Source organism: Triticum dicoccoides, chromosome 5A (assembly GCF_002162155.2).
Source record: "Triticum dicoccoides isolate Atlit2015 ecotype Zavitan chromosome 5A, WEW_v2.0, whole genome shotgun sequence".
NCBI classification, from domain to species: domain Eukaryota; kingdom Viridiplantae; phylum Streptophyta; class Magnoliopsida; order Poales; family Poaceae; genus Triticum; species Triticum dicoccoides.
Genome location: NC_041388.1, coordinates 441508798 through 441518692, shown reverse-complemented (window position 1 = coordinate 441518692; position 9895 = coordinate 441508798). Strand labels below are relative to the sequence as shown.

Sequence of the window (9895 nt, the reverse complement as noted above, 5' to 3'; positions counted from 1 at the left end):
ATTGCTGGTAGTAGGTTATCTATCATGAACTCTCTCATTACTTGCCTGTTGACTTTTATGGACTTCGTCTCCATTGTTCCTCTGGGCCTGTTGTCGCTTCTCCTCTGAGCCGGAACTTCTTTCACAAACGGCCAAATTCCAATTTTCCCAGAAAATGTCACATTTCCTTCACTATCCCACCTTGGCCTAGCAATAGCCGTCAAGAACATGACTTTTCCAATACAACTGCCGTTTTGTATAGTTCTTGTAGGCTCTTCCTCCCCATATAGCAGATAATAGTTCCTGTTTTTCTTGGTCATATAGAACCATTTCTCATCAATATGAATAATGTTGTGCATGGTCTTGAATTTTGGCCTTTCAGTTTGTGTTGTTGTCTCATCGAGCATTGACAAGCAAAATTCCATTCTATCCTTCTTGTTCTTTTCCTTCAAAACTGGCTTCAAATAGTTTGTATGCCTCTTTATCAACTTCAGCATGAACTTCTGGTGGAGTGTCGTAGGGCTGCAACCGAGTTGCCAAGCAAGTGACCTGATAGTAGACCGCTTGTTAAGTGGAATGGTAGGTATTTGATCTAGATTAATGTCCTTTGGCTTTCTTCCACGGTTCTTTTTTCTCTGACTTGAAACATCCACCTCCAGACCTTGAGCAATTTGCTTCATTGCTTTCTTCCAAACTCTTTGTACATTCCATACACCCACTCCAAAGAAACTGGCAATCTTTTTCTTGTCATCTCTTTCAAATTTGCCCCCTCTACTCATGCACAGTGTGTGCATTGCAACATAATCAGCATACTTTTGCTTGTCATCGAGGCTATCCCTTTTCTTAACTGATTGCTCAACACCTGCACGAAGAAATACAGCAAAGGAAAAATGATCAAATGATCAAAGGAAAAATGGTCAAATGAACATAAGCATTCAAATGATGATATGATCATATCATCAAATGATCAAATGATGATATGATCATATCATCAAACTGTATTCTGTAATTTAACTGATTTTTTTCTTCCACCACTAACTGAAAATTTCTGAAATGCCACTGTAGCTATACCTGCATGTTGTACTCCCGCATCTTCATCCATTTGTACTCCTACATCTTCATCCATTTGTACTCCTGCATCATCATCACCCATTTCATCTTCTGCATCTTCTGCAGGTGGAGTGCAGTTGAGGTCTGGGACAACCATCTTCTGCTGCTTTCAGGTACTGCTGTTATAATCTGAACTGTACTCCAACAGTAATTTGACAGTATTCCTGCATCAGTAGATTCGGATTTTGTCAAATGGTTAGATCAAATTATTGGCTAGTTGAACCAAATTCTCATCAAATTGTTTATGTTTGCAGTTCATTCCTCTCTTTGCTACGTGGTCATTGTTTCAGGACAGATCGAGGTACAGCTTGCATTGCATTCAAGCAAGTTTGCTGTAGATTATCAGTTCAAGATGTTTTGTCAAGTCTTATTACAGTAATAAAATCTCTTAGCAATGATATAAAAACACTCAAATCTCTCCCAGCCAAAAGAAGTTTTGTCAGGTCTTATTATAGTACTACTCCAGTCATGAACCTGTTTTTGTTGTGTGTGTGTTCTCAGATTTTTTTTACTCCAGACTATTTTCAATAGTTTTCTCTCATGATCCTCTAATGAGAAAAAGAACATGTGTAATCCAGATGACAACATTTTCAGTCTATGATTTTTATTTAAAGTAAATCAACATAATGGCAGAGGTTCTTCCAGAATTTTCAAAACCAATGATGCACAGTCAATAGTTAATACAGTTTGGTCTGCTACTCCTATTGTCTGAAATGCTACAGTCAACAGTTAATTCAGTTAACTTGTTCAAATTATTTGTTGAATTTTTGGCAGCAAACATTTCTTGAATCAAATGTTGGCACTTCTGAATTACTCTTGACTACTCTTGAATTAGTACATCTCTTGAATCACTTGAGTATTGTTCATGCTTGCAGTTCGTTTCCAGCGACAGCAGAGAGATGTACTCCAGCAGAGAATCAAATGATCAGAGAGAGGAGATGAACCTGGGCACCAGCCGAACCCAGCAGCAGCTCCTGGACGTGGGAGAGGAGGAGCGCCTGCGCCTGGATGCAGTGGCCGGAGGTGGGTACGGAGGTGGAGATGGCGGAACAGCCTGTGCTCGCCTCCACCTGGGCGCGGGTCAGGAGGAGCCCCTGTGTGTGGGCGGCAGCAGAGCACTAGCTCTACTCCAGCGGCGGCAGCGCCTGGGCAGGGGGCGGAGGTGGAGATGGAGGGCGGAGGTGGAGATGGAGGTGGAGGGCGGAGGTGAGGGTGGAGGTGGAGATGGAGGTGGAGGGCGGAGGTGAGGGTCGGTGGAGGTGGAGGGCGGAGGCGGAGGTGGAAGACGATCGATCGGGATTCAAATTTTGAAGGGAGGGTATTCAGGTCAATTGTCAACTTTTCACCTGGTCGGAACAGAAGCCCCAGCGACCTACATTTCAGAACGGAGGGAGTAATACATTTTTTTGGCATACTGTATTGTTTCTTGATTGTGTTAGCCTCAAACTTTTTGCCTTGCTGTTATGTAATTTCACTCTTAGTTTGTTAGCCAATTAGGTGTCAATTACTCAGGAAATTCAGCTTCAATTGGTTGGGATCAGATGGAACGTAAGATATATTTGCTCTTCAATGATTAGCTTAATCCACTTACTGCATGTAGAAAATTTCAAACATGGATTATCTTATGTTGTGTTTTAGGATGTAAACTATACTGAAGTTATACAGTCGTCAATCTGAAGCTTACCAAGGTCGGTAATGGAAGGAGCTTGGGGTATTTCTAATCACAACAAGGTGAATTTTACTTTTTTTGAAACACAAAGGTGAACTTTATTACATGCAGGTTGTTTCTTTTCATCTTTTTTTTAGCATAGACCAGGTTTTGTATGGATCAATCTGGAATTCGTCTTTGCATGCTAGATATTTTCTTACCTTCTTTTATATTCCTTTAGGTAACACACACATTAATATTAGATGGAGTGGAGATAACAAATGGGAGAACCACAAAGTGAAGGAAGACTAAGACGACTAGCATGTTTGTGTATCATTTTTCCTATTATCCTTTAAATTAGATCGTCTTCCTGCTTTATTCATTTAATAGCTTCAATCCATTATATCTTGGGCAAGCAATGTGTTCTGACATGGTTGTTGCCTTTCAAAGCATCTTCATTTTGGAATCACCATTCTTACTATGTTTATATACATTAACATTTGACCATCTCACATAATTCACATTACCTATTGTGCCCACTGACTATTGCAATATTTTCATCTTATAATCATATATCTACTTTGTAAACAAAGTTATTTGACTTATTGACTAAAAGTACAGCAGCAACGCGCGGGGTATCATCTAGTTTCCAAATAATAAAGTCATATCGCGTGTCCACCCAGAATCAACCGAACGAGTTGTATCATTTGCGAAAAGTAAAGCTAAACAATAACAATATGCATGAATCAGCAGGGCGCATCGGGTCTTTCCATTAAAAAAAAGGGCAATGAAAGAAAATATGTATTATGTCAATGAAAAAATTCCCCAAGAAATGTATGAAAGAAAAATATGTAGTACAAAAAAAAAAGTGCTAACCACAGCGTGTCGTGTGGTCTTCAAATGTCCTGAATATCATATCAAACCGGATATATATCTCAAGATAATTTAAGTGTGCTGACCGGGCCTGCCGCTCGGTGCTAACCTCTTTGGTAGACTAATCTATAAACACGTTTGACCTAGCTTCAGCTAGCGATGTGGTATTAGAAAAGCAGAACCGAAATTCGAAAGAGCCTTGCGGTGTGCACGCGTAGTATTGTTGGCTGTCATATTTCGGCCCAACGTGCGTCGAGGGTCAAGGCCTGGCGCGGCGTCCATGCTGCCCTTTAGTTCTCAAAAAAAAAAAAAAATCCATGCTGCCCTTCTGCTCCTAAAAAAAAATATCCATGCTGCCCTTCTGCCCCTCAAAAAAATAATCCATACTGCCCTTCATAATTAACACATCTTTATCTTTACCTAATATCAAAGTGAGGAGGCTTTCATACGAATTAACTAATAAATTAAAAAAAAGTGAGGAGGCTTTCATAGTTCTCCATATGTTACCCTTTTATCCGTTGATTTTATGTTAATTATAGAGATTGACGGATGAGATTTCATAAATAACTTGACATATCAAGGGAGAAAAATAACCCACGCAGCCTCGCATTGGGGGCATGTTTGCCCGTATTGGACCAGGCAAGTGCCCTGCTTTTGTATGGGCCCTAAAGACACGAGTGGGCTTCATAATGAGAGAGAAAAAATACGTATATGACTCGAACCGAGGACGAGACTAAAAATCCACCTCCTTCCATCGCGAGAACAAATCGAATCGAAACAACTGCCTGGTGCTGCATCAACTAGGCGACACGAGACGACTCCTGCTGCCGCCACGACGCACGCAGGGGACACATCCTCCAGGCCATCCATCCGAGGCTCGCCGCCAGCGATTTTGAAGAGGGCAATGATCCTGCTGCTGGCCAACGCCAGATGTGAGGAACGGCGATGGCCGCTGCCTGAGCCCGGCGTTTTTGTTGAGAATCCCTCAGCCCGGTGGTGGTTATCGCGAGAACGAGGACGACGTAAGCCAGGTGGCGTCGCTGGTCCGTGTAAAAAGGGTTTAAACTTGGCGAAGCTCTTGAACAACACTCTTGAGTTCTTCTATTACGATCTTTTATCAATCGTTGAGCCACGCCAAGTTTTTGAGATTGTAATGTAGCCTGCCACATTTAATTTTGTCCCTCCCCTTGGTTCTTTGTTATCTTTTTTGAATTCCTGAAATATCCCTGCAAAATAAGTGTTGCTTTGCCTGAAGATTGAACTGTTTCTTTTCAGGTACGATAATCTAATCTCATATTTGGGTTCATTTGAGCTTATTTGATCTTTTTACTGTTGATTTGGTTTGCTGGAGTAAAGCTCGTGAGGAGCTTCATTCCAAGTACTGATGTGCATAACTAAGGATCTGTTCTTCAGGTTTCATTGTATATGGACAAGTCTGCAGGGGTTTGCCAGTCGGACCTCCATGATTGCAAATTTTCGTTCCTGCAAATAATATGTGATCACGATCTTTTTGTTGATATGCCTGGTCAGGATCCCATCGTAAATTCATGGATTACCAACCTAGGGAACTATAAATATTCCAGTTTGCCAAAACTATTTTAATAGACCAGCAATATTGTTCAGAGACTTTGGTCCTCCGCAGCGGGATGCGACCTCCCTAGAGCAGCGGGTCAGGCGCATCGTCGGAGGGGCCGAGGGGGAGAAGATCTTGTTATCTACAACAACGTTGTGTGAACCGCCGTCGAACTGAAGCGCGCCTCCTATAGCTAGGACCGGAAACAGAGCAGAAAAGGAGTTGAACCGACTCTCTGTTTTTCCTCCCTCTCCTCTGTCTCCCTCTCTCTCGCATCTCTGCTGGGAGGCGTTGCAGGAGCAACTAAGGCATGCGGTGGTCTGAAATTTGTTCAGGGTGCAGCCTAAGGGTGGCACGGCGTACAAGCTCTCTACTCTGTCATCTTATATCTCTGAATTTTTTTTGCTGCATGCGCAGGTGTTTCAGGCAGAAACAGTAATAGCTTGGACCAGGAGGAGCAAGACAAGAAACGGCGAGAGCTACCATTGCTGCTAACCTAGCTGCTAGGATGCTTGCGGACCTCCATCATATGCATGGGTTTGCAACGGCCAAAGCACACAACAATCCATAGTTGGGTGAATTTTTTCTCCCCACTTGGGATGGCTTGCGGCAATAGCAGTTTTGAATAATCAGTACTAGAAACGTCTTCTGAATGTTAAAGCCAATGGGCTAGAAAACTACGAAGATAGTTGATTTGTTTCCATGTCTACCTTTCAGTATTCAGCCTTGCGGGAGAAGGTGCCTCATGGTAGCAGCTTGACGTAGGTGTGGCCTTGAATGCCGGGATTTTATGAGTAGCCTGACGCTTCTGTTCCCCCTAGAGAATCAGAATTCAAAAGATCAATGGGAGTTTGCTTATGGAAGTAAAAGATCAATGTACTGATGCATTTCAAGTTTTCAACAGGAGAGTACTTTCTGATGTTTTAGTGACCAAGTATTATTGATCTTGAGGTGTGTTATTGAGCTCTGTTACTAAATAGATGTTGTTTTTTGTTACTTTGTGAAGAAGCATTGCATGCAAGATGCCATCAAAAGAGACTAATGCTCCTGATGCTTCCTCGCAGAATCGCAACTTGATGGGGCTTGCTGCGCCTCTGGAACAAGCAGCCGCTAACAAAGAGCTGCTTGAAGGTTTGAATAAATGTACATATAGAAATTTAGAGTTCGAACAATACATATGTGCAAGAGTGTAATGTTCACTTGAAACTTGCTGGTGGGGGAGACATTCCACACACACAAAAAGTGAAGACACCCTGAGACTTCACGAGGTAATTTAGTAATTCGGTTTGGTCAGTACATTTCTGCATAAACAAAAAATATCCACTCAAAGCACATTGGTTTATGATGTAACTTTTTGTGGGAGTTTTATGATGTATATTTTGTTAGTACATCGTTTCATTAATGATATTGGATGAGGGGAATAAAAACCATGCGCATATGTAGCTCACTGCCATTGATTAATTTACTGAAAGTTGAATCTATAATCAAGACAATGAGTTAGTTCTAGACATGTAAAATTATGAATTAAAATTGTATTAAACCTACAACTTGAAAAATCCGATTTTATATCACATGTGCTGTTGTGATAGGAAAGGACTGGACACTGTTCTATCTGATAATGGATTATTTCCAAGAATGGACCTTGGTACTTTTGAATAATTTCATACTATTGTTTTGCTACTTGCAAAGTTGTTTGAGTTGTATGCGCAATTTTTTTTTGTTCAAGTGTTAATTTGTTTTATAGGTTTCCAAGCACATGTTTATTTATTTTGTCGATGCTCACTCGACCCCAAGAAGTCCATCTATGTGGGCATGGGCAATATAGATAGGGCGGAGTAGGAATCATGTGCGAGACAGAGAAACCATCAGTCACTGGTCAATCTGGTCCAGAATGTCAAATGCCAACGTCCATGGCGCAAGGTGGTGCTTTTCCGAGCAACCAACCTAGCAAGTGCATCGGTGATCAATAGTGTCGATTTGGCAAGAAGCATGTACATTGCCCTACTACAATTCCTTCCAAGATGCAGACACAACTGTGCTTAGGGGCATGGGATTTCTTTTCCGTCGCAACGCACGGGCCCGTTTGCTAGTAATATTCAATGATGTATAGTGCCTTCCTTCAATGATCTATCATGTGAATCTACACATATACTCCACAAGATCATTGAATAGTTGCATGTGCGCTTGTTTATCTTAAAGTTGGCACAACAACATGCTTTGCATCTTGTCCCGGGAGGCGGACATATACTCCGGACTACTTAAAATCATGTGGGTAAGTTGCCCCTTCGCTCTCATCATCGACAATTATATTGTTCAAGTACACAATGGGTCAGCACTTCCCCGGGTGTCTCCGAATACTACTCATTGCCGCTCCACAAACAATACATCAACGAGTTTGTAGCGCTCTACATGCTTTCTTCATATCCTCGTAACACCTTCTTGCATTTGTGTAAAGAGACGTTGTTTGTTACCTTGGGGATGGGTATAGTTTTCACAAATCCTGCCCACCGAGGAAAGATATCATTGGCAAGGTCGTATCCCATGGTGTAGTCATGCTCGTTGATAGTATAGTTGCATGTTGAAGCATCCCATCAGAAAGTATCTTGAACAGATGTCACTGCTTCAAATATGATGGTGACCTCTTTGGTGTGACCTTAGTAGTGCTCGCGCAAACATGTCGGGCATTTTTCTATTGCCAATGCATGCAACCAACTGAATCAAGTATACATAGAAAATTTGTTATTGCATCAATTGCTAATAACTTGTATCTGTCCTCGGCAGTTGGTTCTCTCAAATACTCTAGTTCAAACACTGATGCATTGGTTAGAGCATATATCTCCGCAACGAGCGACGATGATGATGACCACGTTAGGACGAGCAGCACCGGTACCGACGAGGAGGATGCGTCATCGGTGACCATAGGACGTGCGACCATGTCCCTGTTCTTCCCCGACGTTGGCTTCTCCGCCCCGGAGGCAACAACGCATGGGTCGCCCCCTCTACATCCCTTTTGTTCGCTGCATCTCAAGCTCCGACCAATATATGCATCCCGCTCTCATCATCATTCCACTTCCCGGGCCCTCACCCAACTCACTATCGACCTTCCCAAGATGAGTCGCGTCTCTTCCTGCCTCTCCAGCTCCGTTTCCCATTGCCCCACTTGAATTTGTACATGGCTGCCATAGCCGGAGCTTCAAAGCTCGGTAGACCGGCGCCTCACCCGCTCCTATATGAGCCCACACACACACTGCGGCAGCCTTGCGCCCCCACAACACGCGCAAAAGCTCTTGCAACCCCTCGTTGCACAAGCCTGTGACGATGTTGTTCCAGCCGGCCGCCGTGGCCAAGCCAGGCTTGGTCTCACACGCCCTTGGCTGCACCCTCACACTCACTACAACAACACCCACATGTTCTCCACACCACGCACATGACCCTCGCCGTAGATGCACGCACGCTCCACATGCCCGTCGGCAAGCTGCAGTGGAGCTTCCATGCGTGCGTGCACGGAGCTTGGAGCTGCTCGAGGGTAACGGGCGAGTGGCGGACTGCGATGGGGGTGCAGCGGCGGTAGTCCGAGGTTGTGTCGCGATGACACGAACGAAACGGGGGGTGCGAAGGCGTCTTCAGAGCAATTTTTTTACTCCAGCCAGCTACAGGGGAGTATATTTAGGAATAGAGTTGGTCGGAGTAAAAACTATCCTCCTCTAGAGCTTTTGAGGGTTGGTTAGGTGTCAATTAGAGGAGGAAAACCGAATTTATTGGGTGAGATGCTCTTAGGGAATTTCTAACCGCTCCCCTATCTGGCTATAAGGGAGGATAATTTCATTTTTCCTCCTCTATGCCGCACCTAGACGATTCCTTAAACCGGTTAGTGGAGTAAAAATTTACTCCAACCCCTATCCTGCAAGTATATTTACTCCGGCCGGAGGCGACCAAGGACTCTGGCCGGAGGCGACCAAGTAAAATCTCCTATCTCTCCTGGCTCCCCTCCGAACCTAAATTCGCTCCGGGCACGTCATCTACCCCGACTAGATCGCTCGCCAACCTCCTCCCTCTGTGTCACTGCCTTCTCCCTCAGAGCGCCGCCGACCCCTTTCCCCTCGCTTTCCACACGCGGCCATGACTCCTGCGAAAGATAGCGACAATGAATGGGTCAGCGACAGACCTGTTGGGGAATGTAGTGTTTTAAAAAAATTTCTACGATCACGCAAGATCTATCTAGGAGAAGCATAGCAACGAGCGGGGAGAGTGTGTCCACGTACCCTTGTAGACCGAAAGCGGAAGCGTTTAGTAACGCGGTTGATGTAGTCAAACGTCTTCGCGATCCAACCGATTCAAGCACAGAGCGTACGACACCTCCGCGTTCTACACACGTTCAACTCGATGACGTCCCTCGATCTCTTGATCCAGTTGAGGACGAGGGAGAGTTTTGTCAGCACGATGGCGTGGTGAAGGTGATGATGAAGTTATCGGCGCAGGGTCTCGCCTAAGCACTACGACGATATGATCGAGGTGTGTAACTATGGAGAGGGCACCACACACGGCTAAAAGATCAACTTGTGTGTCTATGGGGTGCCCCTGCCTCCGTATATAAAGGGGGGAGAGGGAGAGGCCGCCAACCCTAGGAGGGCGTGCCAAGGTGTGGAGTCCTACTAGGACTCCCTAGTCCTAGTAGGATTCCACCTCCCACACGGAGTAGGAAAGGGGGAAGG

The 9895-nt window shown here is 44.3% G+C and overlaps 1 long non-coding RNA gene across 1 annotated transcript; it reads left to right on the top strand.

Moving 5' to 3' along the window:
- Window positions 1-2331: 2331 nt before the first annotated feature.
- LOC119302185 lies at window positions 2332-3249 on the top strand. The gene is made up of 3 exons (XR_005147391.1): window positions 2332-2637; window positions 2728-2820; window positions 2979-3249. It is a non-coding gene; the product is annotated as an uncharacterized LOC119302185 (long non-coding RNA).
- The last annotated feature ends 6646 nt before the right edge of the window (window positions 3250-9895 follow it).